This window comes from Littorina saxatilis, unplaced genomic scaffold (assembly GCF_037325665.1).
Source record: "Littorina saxatilis isolate snail1 unplaced genomic scaffold, US_GU_Lsax_2.0 scaffold_444, whole genome shotgun sequence".
Lineage (NCBI taxonomy): Eukaryota > Metazoa > Mollusca > Gastropoda > Littorinimorpha > Littorinidae > Littorina > Littorina saxatilis.
Genome location: NW_027125803.1, coordinates 34,670 through 47,513, shown reverse-complemented (window position 1 = coordinate 47,513; position 12,844 = coordinate 34,670). Strand labels below are relative to the sequence as shown.

The window sequence follows — 12,844 nt, the reverse complement described above, 5'->3', positions numbered from 1 at the left end:
GTTTGTCATGCAGAGGCTGTTCCGTGAAGCTGTACGGGTGCCACAGGTCAAGACCTTGAAGACGCCCGTTCAAGACTGGTTTTTGGAAGCCTGTGATAAAAGAAAGAGACAACAGGCCATGGAAAAGCCTTCATGATTTGGTTTGCAGTAATTGAACTTTGTAATCTCTGTAGGCTTATTTACAATGCTAGTTGCAAAAATTTGATGAATGTAAGATTTGACTCGCCTGAGAAATTGCTAGTGAGTAATTGTATTTCACAGTTCAGGTCTGTGTGGCTGATGGGTAATGTACAGAAGAGTCTGGGGTTTTGTTGGACATTATTTAAGCTAAGCTTTAAACTTCACACTCTTCTACAGATGATGTTCAGACATGATGTACCCTTTTAGGTTGTGTCAGAACGACAGAAGACTAAACTGGAAGTGCTCAACTACCATTACTATCAGTGGAGACGCATGGATGCATTTGAACTTTTCTTGTGGGTATCCCATACTAAAAATATAGAATACATGATTCTGGAAAAGCTGTTCAAGGGCACTTACACACTATATTCGATTTTTAATACACGACTCAAACCTTCAGGCTAAATTAAAATGAATAAAATACAAGTATAAAGAGTTCAGAAAAGAAGAAAACAAAAAGTTAACAAATAGAAAGAAAAGGTTTTAACAATTCCTTGTCATTTACGGGAGTCGAACGCAAACAACCTAGGCAGCTTGAAGGAGACAATGCATGATGCGGGTTTTTGTTGTTCTTTATTATTTTTTGGAGTTGAGTTGAGAATTTAGAAGCGAGACTAGAAATATACTTTTTTTTTTTGTGCTGTTAAAACCGTTATGATTGGATTTCTATAGATGTAAGTCTTGGTGCACCTGATAAAAATTTAGCCCTTGAATGCAGGCAGTGTAAGGTAAATGAAGCAAAGTTCTCTCCGAAACAGCAAAAAAAATGCATTTCAATTATATTGATCCTCGCCACCTTATTTTGTTTGCTGAGCAGCTGGCCGCTGGAGACTTGTCTATCATTTTGTGAGTAAGCTGCGTGTTTTACATCCATTTTGAGATGGCAAACCTATGTTTTACGCAGTCTGATAAGTTTTTTTTAATTTATGAGTTTTATGTCATGTTTTTTTTTTAAATTTATGAGTTTATGTCATGTTGGTGTGCTTATACATATCAGTGGAGAAGGGGCATTGAATAAGTGTTTCTTTTTGATATCATTGTTCTGAATTTTGACTATTAGCTGGCATTTTACCTTTTGTTTCATTATTGTAGTTGTTACTTTTGTGTAGTGAAACTTGATAACTCACTGCTGCCCATGTCTAGGTTGTGTCAATTGTTTTTTCTTCACTGAACGTACCACTGATTATCAATGATGACATCAGGGTTTTGTTCTGTTTTTTCTCTGGCATTTGAATTTGCTTCAAATCATTGTGAACTTTTTTTTTCCATGCAAAGTTACTGGTATATGTGAATATGTTAACACACTTCAAATCAAAACCTGAAATGTCTCCTTTTTAAAAGTAATTTTTTTAATTTCTTTTATTTAAATGGTACACATTCATATGATTGTCTCCCTTTTTTTTCCTTTTTTTTTTGTTTTCCTTTTTTTTTTTGTCTCTCCTTCTCTTATTTTGTTTTTTTCTTTCTTATTCTTCGGTTTGTTCTTCCTTTTATCTTCTTATCCTCTTTCTCTTGCTTGTTCCTTGTCCCAGTATGCTTTCACGCCGCCCCATCTAATTATTTTGTGCTCCATCCACATCTGAAGTTCGTTCAGCTGCCTTGTCCGAAATGTGTGTGGGGCACATATGTATGTTTAATGTCAATGTTCATGTTTCAAGTTCCTTGCTTTGTGAATTGCATACCAATGTTTTATGCAGTCGTGATAGATTCTAAATGTATGTGTTATCCTAGTTTGGTGTACATTGACTGGATTTCGATCCCTGGAGAATGGGCATTAACTAAGTGTTTGTTTGTGATATCATTAGTAATCTGAAGTTCAACTATTAGCTGGCTTGTAGAACTTTTTTTCTCTTTTTGTTGCTGTTCTGTATTCAAACATGTTGATACAACTCACTGCTGCCTATGCCTAGGCTGTGCCAATTATTTATTTATTTGTTTACATCAATGTGATATAGTGACGAGTGTACATCAACATTCTCTCTTATAAGTTATACTGGATTCTTCACTGCATGTACTACCGCGTATCGATGATGACTATCAGGGTTTTGTTCTATTTATTCTTTGTTCTGCCAATTTGAATTCTGCTTTGAATAGTATTTTGATCATTTTTGTTTCCGTGCTGCTGGTATGTCAAAATGCAGTGAAATTAAAACCTGGAAGTCACAATGGCAATAAGCGAGATTCAAATCTCTCCTTTGTTTTAATCAATTTATTTGACTGCATTTTTGTTTTAGAACTTGTACATAATTATGATCATCTCTGTTATCGAACCTGCACGCTTGACCTTTGTCTTTCTGGATCAATACAATGTTGTGCACTGCCCATTATTTGTTTGTGAGTGCGTAAAGCGGTTGTGTGGTCTGCGTAAAATTGTGTAGGTCAATCGTGACATCTGCGTGGAGAGTGCGTCAAATGCGTGAGAATGCGTAAAGCAATTGTGACATCTGCGTGGAGAGTGCGTCAAATGCGTGAGAATGCGTACAGCAATTGTGACATCTGCGTGAAGAGAGCGTAAAAAGCGCGTAATGCCTGAGAATGCGTCAATAATTCGTGACATCTGCGTGGAGAGTGCGTAAGATGATCAGGACATCTGCGTCAAGAGCGCGTTAAATGCGTAAAGCAATCGTGTCGTCTGCGTGGAGAGCGCGTTAATAGCGTGAGAATGCGTAAAGCGTGGAGAGTGCGAATTTGTCTTGGTGTCAAATAAGCGTGCGCTGGAGGTGCGTATGGTCTGCGTAATCTGAGGGAAAACGAGTGTGTCACGCATGTATTTCGCTTTGCAAAATCGCGCGCGTTACGCATGCGTCCAGTGCAGTTGTTACGCAGAGTTTGGCGACTGCGACACGCATTCGCTGCGCAAAATTTTGCTGGCTGGGGACACGGGCAGAACGCTGACATTACACTTCTCCAAGCCAGGCCAGTACTTTGATATGACACAGGAAAGCAACACGACCTCTCTGTAGAGACACGGGCAGAACGCTGACATTACACTTCTCCAAGCCAGGCCAGTACTTTGATATGACACAGGAAAGCAACACGACCTCTCTGCAGTGACACGGGCAGAACGCTGACATTACACTTCTCCAAGCCAGGCCAGTACTTTGATATGACACAGGAAAGCAACACGACATCTCTGTAGAGACACGGCCAGAACGCTGACATTACACTTCTCCAAGCCAGGCCAGTACTTTCACATGACACAGGAAAGCAACACGACCTCTCTGTAGAGACACGGGCAGAACGCTGACATTACACTTCTCCAAGCCAGGCCAGTACTTTGATATGACACAGGAAAGCAACACGACCTCTCTGTAGAGACACGGGCAGAACGCTGACATTACACTTCTCCAAGCCAGGCCAGTACTTTGATATGCCACAGGAAAGCAACATGACCTCTCTGTAGAGACACGGGCAGAACGCTGACATTACACTTCTCCAAGCCAGGCCAGTACTTTGATATGACACAGGAAAGCAACACGACCTCTCTGTAGAGACACGGGCAGAACGCTGACATTACACTTCTCCAAGCCAGGCCAGTACTTTGACATGACACAGGAAAGCAACACGACCTCTCTGCAGAGACACGGGCAGAACGCTGACAACAATGGCCTCACAACGAGGCGGCCTCAGTACCGATACATGATACGTGCACCGTGACCTTGTGTCGTCTCACACTCAATGACATCCGGATCGCAAACTGGGTTCGTGGTTGGATTCTGGGTGTGTGGGGGGTTGGAAGAGGGGGGGCAGGTCGAGGATTAGGGGTAGGAGAGAGTTTTAGCAGGGTAACATTACGTCTAATCGACGGTTTATGTGGTACGCTGCCTTGTTGGTAAAATCAGTGTATACAAAGATTGATAATCTTTAAAAAAAATTATATAAAAAAAAGAAGTTAAATTAAATGCATTGTTGACGATCAGTACATGCGAATACGTTCTCTGTACCGTGTGGTACTTGAGTATCCTCGCCCCCATATAAATGCTAATCATTCTGTGTTGTGTTGGTAATGTCATCGCGAATGTTCATGACTTTGTCCAGGGGATATTAATACGCGGTCTGGTAACAACAACAATTACCTGAGAAATATACAACATGAACAACGGAATAACTTACAATAACCCAGATAGTAAATAAGTTCACACTGTTTTGGAAATCTTGATCCGAAAAGTGTGCCAGATGATCCAGCAGACTGCCTTAAAATGTCATGGAAAGTTTAAATCAAATTAAATGAATTCATATTAAATTTTGATTGGGTGTCCAAAATATGTCACAATCATTGCTAAGTTTATTTACACTAGTCTTAAGCAAAAATTCCAAAGGATTTAAAGATGCATAGATGTTTATTTGTCTCTGGGTCGTACTCGAAAACACAATGAAGGTTAAATGAGTCAAATCCACTTACACACTCTTACCTGTGAACAAAGCAATCCACAGTTATCCCCCCAACTCGTTAGCTCCAAACAGTGTTTCTTTCTCACAACTCGTAAGCTTCAGTCAGTGTTTCTTTCTCACAACTCGTTAGCTTCAGTCAGTGTTTCTTTCTCACAACTCGTTAGCTTCAGTCAGTGTTTCTTTCTCACGACTCGTTAGCTTCAGTCAGTGTTTCTTTCTCACAACTCGTTAGCTTCAGTCAGTGTTTCTTTCTCACGACTCGTTAGCTTCAGTCAGTGTTTCTTTCTTAAAACTCTTTAGCTTCAGTCAGTGTTTCTTTCTCACGACTCGTTAGCTTCAGTCAGTGTTTCTTTCTCACGACTCGTTAGCTTCAGTCAGTGTTTCTTTCTCACAACTCGTTAGCTTCAGTCAGTGTTTCTTTCTCACAACTCGTTAGCTTCAGTCAGTGTTTCTTTCTCACAACTCGTTAGCTTCAGTCAGTGTTTCTTTCTCACGACTCGTTAGCTTCAGTCAGTGTTTCTTTCTCACGACTCGTTAGCTTCAGTCAGTGTTTCTTTCTCACGACTCGTTAGCTTCAGTCAGTGTTTCTTTCTCACGACTCGTTAGCTTCAGTCAGTGTTTCTTTCTCACGACTCGTTAGCTTCAGTCAGTGTTTCTTTCTCATGACTCGTTAGCTTCAGTCAGTGTTTCTTTCTCACGACTCGTTAGCTTCAGTCAGTGTTTCTTTCTCACGACTCGTTAGCTTCAGTCAGTGTTTCTTTCTCACGACTCGTTAGCTTCAGTCAGTGTTTCTTTCTCACAGCTCGTAAGCTTCAGTCAGTGTTTCATTCTCACAACTCGTTAGCTTCAGACAGTGTTTCTTTCTCACAACTCGTAAGCTTCAGTCAGTGTTTCTTTCTCACGACTCGTTAGCTTCAGTCAGTGTTTCTTTCGCAGGACTCGTCAGGACGTCAGATCACACTTTAGACTGTCGTCAGGATCACACTTTAGACTGTCGTCAGGATCACACTTTAGACTGTCGTCAGGATCACACTTTAGACTGTCGGGCGAACACTACACTATTTCCCACAGGGCGAAGACACGCGGTTACATCTAAACACTACACACTGCCTGCAACACGTGTTGACGACAGGTTGGAAGAGACACTGTGACGACGCTGGCAGTCTTTACAAGATAAAGGCTTCAGCACGGTCACGTGATACGTGCACCCGGACCCTCGTGACGTTTTACACTGCTGCACATCCGGGTAGCGATGAACTCATCGTTGTTTTTTACGGAGACAGAAAACAGCCGCGTACTTTTTGTAAGCTGATACACGGAAAAAAACATCTGATAGGGAAAAAGACATTTTGAAGAAGTTTTCTTGGGTATTTTTCCATCGAGAAATGCAAGACAATGTTTGTTGTGGGGATTATGAAGCTTTAAACGTTCCGTAAATGTGCTAATTATTTACATAAATGAAAAAAGAAACGACTGGTCTTCAGCAAACTCTTCTGCTTTAGAATCCCGATTATATTCATCAGCTGATCTCATCAGTCCTGGTCAACATCCACGACGCGGGCAAACCCGTGCGAAATTAAGGCAACACAGCTGTAACAGAACGAAGTTAAGGCAACACAGCTGTAACAGAGCGAAGTGAAGGCAACACAGCTGTAACATAACGAAGTTAAGGCAACACAGTTGTAACAGAGCGAAGTTAAGGCAACACAGCTGTAACAGTGCGAAGTGAAGGTAACACAGCTGTAACATAACGAAGTGAAGACAACACAGCTGTAACAGAGCGAAGTGAAGGCAACACAGCTGTAACAGAGCGAAGTGAAGGCAACACAGCTGTAACATAACGAAGTGAAGGCAACACAGCTGTAACAGAACGAAGTTAAGGCAACACAGCTGTAACAAAACGAAGTTAAGGCAACACAGTTGTAACAGAGCGAAGTTAAGGCAACACAGCTGTAACAGAACGAAGTGAAGGTAACACAGCTGTAACAGAGCAAAGTGAAGGCAACACAGCTGTAACAAAACGAAGTGAAGGCAACACAGCTGTAACAGAACGAAGTGAAGGCAACACAGCTGTAACAGAGCGAAGTTAAGGCAACACAGCTGTAACAGAGCGAAGTTAAGGCAACACAGCTGTAACAGAGCGAAGTGAAGGTAACACAGCTGTAACAGAGCAAAGTGAAGGCAACACAGCTGTAACAAAACGAAGTGAAGGCAACACAGCTGTAACAGAACGAAGTGAAGGCAACACAGCTGTAACAGTGCGAAGTGAAGGTAACACAGCTGTAACATAACGAAGTGAAGACAACACAGCTGTAACAGAGCGAAGATAAGGCAACACAGCTGTAACAGAGCGAAGTTAAGGCAACACAGCTGTAACAGAGCGAAGTGAAGGCAACACAGCTGTAACAGAGCGAAGTGAAGGCAACACAGCTGTAACAGAACGAAGTGAAGGCAACACAGCTGTAACAGAGCGAAGTAAAGGCAACACAGCTGTAACAGAACGCGTGCTGGATTTACTGCTTCCAGAGCAGAAACATGATAGAGAAACGAAACAAAGACAGTGCAAGGAGAAAGTACAGTCTGCAAAGACTACCCACACTCAGCGTGTAACACGGAACTGTAGCTTATGGGTGACAATATGTATACGTAAAACTGACACTGTCCTTTTTCTGTCTTTCTCCTTGTGTGTGTCTATCTCAGAGAGAGAGAGAGAGAGAGAGAGAGAGAGAGAGAGAGAGAGAGAGAGAGAGAGAGAGAGAGAGAGAGAGAGAGAGAGAGAGAGAGAGAGAGAGAGAGAAAGAGAGAGAGAGAGAGAGAGAGAGAGAGAGAGAGAGAGTGAGAGAGAGAGAGAGAGAGAGAAAGATAGGGGGAGAGAATTGAATTGAATTGAACTTTATTTAACAAGGATTAAGATTTAAGGCTACGCCTTTTCTTACAATCTGTCCTTGGGACGCACAGATACACAATGATGAAATTTAAAAAATTAAAATTAAAAAGTTAGAGAGAGAGAGAGATAGGGGAGGGAGAGAAAGAGAGAGGGAGAGAGAGAGAGAGAGAGAGAGAGAGAGAGAGAGAGAGAGAGAGAGTGAGAGAGAGTTTGTTTGTTTGTTTGCTTAACGCCCAGCCGACCACGAAGGGCCATATCAGGGCGGTGCTGCTTTGACATAATTATAACGTGCGCCACACACAAGACAGAAGTCGCAGTACAGGCTTCATGTCTCACCCAGTCACATTATTCTGACACCGGACCAACCAGTTGAGAGAGAGAGACAGAGAGAGAGACGCAGACGCAGACGCAGACGCAGACGCAGACGCAGACGCAGATAATTTATTCAATAGGCCATAGCCCCTTATGAAGGATCGGAGTGTGAACAAATGATTAACGTTGCACATAATTTAACTCATCAGGTGCAAAAAAGGTACAACATAACAATCGCACAACACTACGGATTAAAACATACATTACACTTTCTTTAACTAAGAGGTTAAAACATCTCTTAATTTAAAGGCTTTATACAAATACAAGGATACATTTCTAACAACAGTTTCTTGAGGGGAAGCTAGGAGCAAGCTGAGTCTAAAAGTGCTTGGGTTTTTATAATATTTAAATGGGATAAATTTTTCTCTTAATCTGTTTAAGTATGGACAACACAAAACAAAATGGACTTCATCATCTTGCTTTACTTTACAAAGGGGACACATTAACTGATCGGCATCATGCTGTTTATATCGGTTAGCATGCACATTTATTTCTGAAATACCGAATCGAAACCTAGTCATAATAAACTTTAGATGTCTATCCACATTCAACAAAAGGTAGGGTTTAATGTCATGTACAGTACAAAATGTCCGATAAACAGCAAATCTATCACTATTTTGAATATGATAATCCCACTCTTGCCATCTGCAATCGACCAACCTTTCCCTAAAAACACGCAAAAACTCTTTTTCATTAACAACGCCCTGGTTCAACCACACAAAACCAAAACCGTACTCATACAATTTACAACGGACACTTGAGGCCCAGTTCTTTTTACCACTCTCATCCATTTTATACAACATATCATATGATTTACGAGGAAGTCTGTGCGCCTCCATCTTTAACAATTTCATCCAGTAGCTAACGCATCTTAAAATAGAATTCAAATATATCGGATATCTGTTTGTCTCACCATATACCAGGTCATTAGGTGTTCGCATACGAACTCCTAAGAACTTCTTCAATGCAAATAAATGGACTTTTTCACACTGCAGAGCAGCTTTATCCAATCCCCATATCTCAGCACCATACTGTACTATTGGTTGTACTTGGGAATCAAACAACTTCAAAAAGACATGCAAACTATTATTATTAAGCACAGATAATCTTTGTATAATACACATCAGAGCATTTTTGGCCCGGCTTAAGAGATCACCACAGGCAGCAGTGAAACTGAGTCGAGTTGAAAACAATATTCCTAAATACTTATACACGTTTACAACAGGTAAAATATCAACCCCATATGTCCATCTTTCCCTTGCACTCAAATATCCACCTTTCCTAAACACAATAATGTTACTTTTACTCATGTTTACCTTTAAATGAAGAGAGGACACTGCCCTGCGTAAATTATTTAACTGAGTCTGTAGACCCACAACCGTCTCTGATAACAACAATAAATCATCAGCAAGCAAAAGAATAAACAATTCCAAATAATCATCAGTAAATGTGGCACCATGTCTTCCATTCTCAATTATCTCAAGTGCTAACTCATTGATAAAGAGAGAAAATAAAACTGGGCTACATACATCGCCCTGTTTAACACCAAATGTACAATTAATATAATCCGTAAACTTTGCTCCACATCTCACTTTTATTTTTACATTATCATACATACTCTTCACACACCTAAAGAGTTTCCCTTTTATACCATTTTTTGACAGAATTGGCCAGAGCAAAGCTCTGTTGATGGAATCAAACGCCTTCTCAAAATCTATAAAGGCAACATACAGTTTACGATTCAAAGAAAATTGTTTCTGTACAAAGGCCAACAGTGTAAACATATGATCAATAGTGGAATAATTCTTTTTAAAACCAGCTTGATATTCACCCGTACTGTTATTACATTCAATCCATTCTTGCAACCTGTTATTAATCACAGTACTATAGACCTTGCTACTAACATTACACAGTGAAATTCCACGATAATTATTTGGATTATTCACATCGCCTTTCTTAAACAAAGGGATAACAATGGACTCTGTCCAACTTTCTGGAAATACACCCTTGGAAAACAAAAAATTAAACAGGTGTACCAAAAAGTCAATCCCTGGAGAAAAAACATTTTTCAAAAGTTCTCCTATTATTCCATCAGGCCCAGCAGACTTTTGAGGTTTTAACTTTCTCATTGCAATCAACACTTCTTCTTTTGAAATAGGACGATTCAAAATACCTTCATCGTCTTCATATTCTATTTCTTCAGCCTCAATTACATCTTTTTCCAATAATACTTTGAAATGCTGAAACCAGGTATCAACTGGTATGTTGTTCTTTATTTGTTTTCGTTTTGAGGATAATTTATGCATTATATTCCAAAATTCTTGTTGATCATTAACAGATTCAATAAGTTTTTGTAATGTCAAATCATTATACAATCTTTTCTTTCTTTCTAACATGTTTTTATATTCCCGTCTGGCTAAACAATAAACATTGCGAGCGTGAATGTCTTCAGGCTGATTACATCTGCTTAACAACCTCCACACATTTTTTCGGGTTATTCTACACTCTTGATCGAACCAATCATCCGATTGATTATTTGACTTCAAATAAATTCTTTTCTTCATGCAGTCAGCACTTTCCTTAACACAAGTGTTAAATAATTCCAAAGAGAGAAAGAGAGAGAGAGAGAGAGAGAGAGAGAGAGAGAGAGAGAGAGAGAGAGAGAGAGAGAGAGTTAGACTTAGACTTAGACTTAGAACATTTTATTTACATAAAGGGTAGACATTTTAGGCCATAGGCTTAATCTTACAATGTGCCCTTTACATTCACACAAACACATATTCACGCGTGCGCCCGACTAGAATCATAGAAACATCAAACATACAGTAATAATAAATGAGAAAAGTAGTAGAAAATACATGAATGGAACATCAATAAAGCAATCACAGAATGGAACATTAATTACGCAATCACACTTGCGCACTCACACGCAGACGCACAAGGAGGAACACATATAATACTACTAATAATATACACACTGTGACGAATGGAATTCGTGTATCGACTCCCTCTCTCATATTAATCGAGACTTCACTAGTTGCGTACACAAAACGAGGTTAAATGACCGAGACTACGTCATGACGACACTGTATGCATATGACGTCAACGCTCGCGCCATTAGTCCAAAACTAGTACAAGGTAAGAATTTGTTTATCTGCATGGAAAGAAATTTAAACGAAGAGAACAAAAGGAAACAGCGTGCATTGGTATTAATTCGTGAATATGAACTGTACATATATTCAGTTGAGGTTGCTAGGATGCAATGCTCTGACCGTTTCATTGACTCCAAGATGGCAGCAATCAACGAAGCCACGTAGATTGCACTAGCATATGTTTCACCTTCCGTGGACGGATTTCCACATTTTTGCGATCTCCAAAGGTCCACTAACCGCAGGTAAAACACGCTAGTACATTTTAACATTATTGATTCACAGGAAAACACAGGTATTGTTCATTTTTCCATGTGTTTGTGTCAGTCTGTGAACTCTTGTTTCTGTGTTTGTTTTAGAGAAACAAATTGAATGATATCAATGGAAATCATACTTGATAATAACAGATATTGCACGTGTGTGTTGCAGAAGGTGCAAGTGTACAGGGGTGTACAATGCTTGTGTAAATGATGTCGTGTGAACACTGTGGGAAGGGCAACGTCAGCGGTAACCACGGAAGGAACCACCAACGTCCCCAAGTGTCACCCAGATCGAGTTTATCATGATGAGTAGACTACGTTATATTTTGTGAACATTTACACACCTTCATGTCTTCATTTGTGTAAACCGAAATACATTTTCAACGAGAAGAAGTACGTTCCGCTCTTCGATGCTAAACGTCGACGCAACAAGAAGAAGAAAGACAATGTTGTTATGTGTGTGTGAAATCACACCAGCGAAATCATAATCTATAAAACTTTCATTTGAAGATTCTAAGAGAAAGGGATTGATGTCTGCAAGAATGATCATGTGCATGTTTATGAAAGTACAGAATTATTAAATTTCTTATTACTTCTTTGCACTTGTCTCTGTTAAACACTGATCAGCCCTAGAACGAGAAGCAGACGTCACAATGGGGGCTCGAGTCACGGGATATTGAATCAACGTTTTACTTTCGATCCAGCCGTTCCAAATTTTTCTCGTTTCAAAATTGCTGTAGGTTTCCTGCATGTCGATTTGTATTGTATATATGTTCGTACTTCATCGCCATCGTCTTTTATTTATTTACCTTTAGTTATATTACTTATCACAGATCTATAACTCAACGTGTGCCCTATCACACGGTAAAATAAAAACTGGAAGTGTTGTCAGCTGAAACGACACGTTAAAAAATCAATATTTAGCGAGACCACTTTTGATTTGTTAGCTCCCAATTTTATTTGTGGTGTTCCAATTCATCAGTGTGATAGTATTCTTGCACGTACTATCGGAACCATCATTCCCCTTAGTTTGTTCTAAATTACGCGGGAGGTTGGTGGGAGTCAGGTACCTAAGAGGTAAGGATTTAATACCTGTATTTCCCTGTGAAGCCCTATATAATCGACTTGTGGATATCAGTCGTATTTACTTGCTGTAGAAGTGGCTGTAAATTAATCTACCCAGTAAATGATGCGAATTGACAGTTGATTTGATACATCTTGTATATTCAACGTTCGATCGAGTGAAAGATTGATCTTTTCGCCAGAAAGAGTCAAATAAAGTTTACAGTGTAAGTTCTCGTTGGTAGATAGAAGTAAACTGACTCACGATAGAACGTGGAAACATAACTCTTTGGGTGGTTGTGTGGAAACGTAACGTAACATACGTTGAAGAATTATTTCAAAGTACAGTAGAAGTAGAGCTAAACTAGGACTTGCATTTTGTGCACGAAGGCGCCGCCCGACTGTTTCTTTTTGTAATTTGATCCGAAATTTAGTAGCTCGACGGTGTTTGAGCAACATACATTTTGTACGTTTTGGAATAATACGCGAGGTGACTTATGAGTGACGACAGTTCCCCAGCTCATAATTTTAGAAAGTCCACC

The 12,844-nt window shown here is 39.9% G+C and overlaps 1 protein-coding gene and 1 long non-coding RNA gene across 3 annotated transcripts in view; one reads left to right on the top strand and one right to left on the bottom strand.

The window, feature by feature from the left end:
• LOC138954267 (uncharacterized) overlaps positions 1-5,956 on the bottom strand; it is a 55,079-nt gene extending 49,123 nt beyond the window's left edge. The window contains exon 1 of one of the 2 annotated variants that reach the window (XM_070326147.1): positions 4,593-5,956. The gene's annotated coding sequence lies outside the window, so the exon portion shown is untranslated. The remainder of the gene's footprint in view (positions 1-4,592) is intronic. The other variant, XM_070326149.1, reaches the window with a different exon arrangement.
• Positions 5,957-10,805: 4,849 nt separating this feature from the next.
• Positions 10,806-11,838, top strand: LOC138954265 (uncharacterized). Its single transcript, XR_011451778.1, has 2 exons — positions 10,806-11,225; positions 11,410-11,838. It is a non-coding gene; the product is annotated as an uncharacterized lncRNA (long non-coding RNA).
• The last annotated feature ends 1,006 nt before the right edge of the window (positions 11,839-12,844 follow it).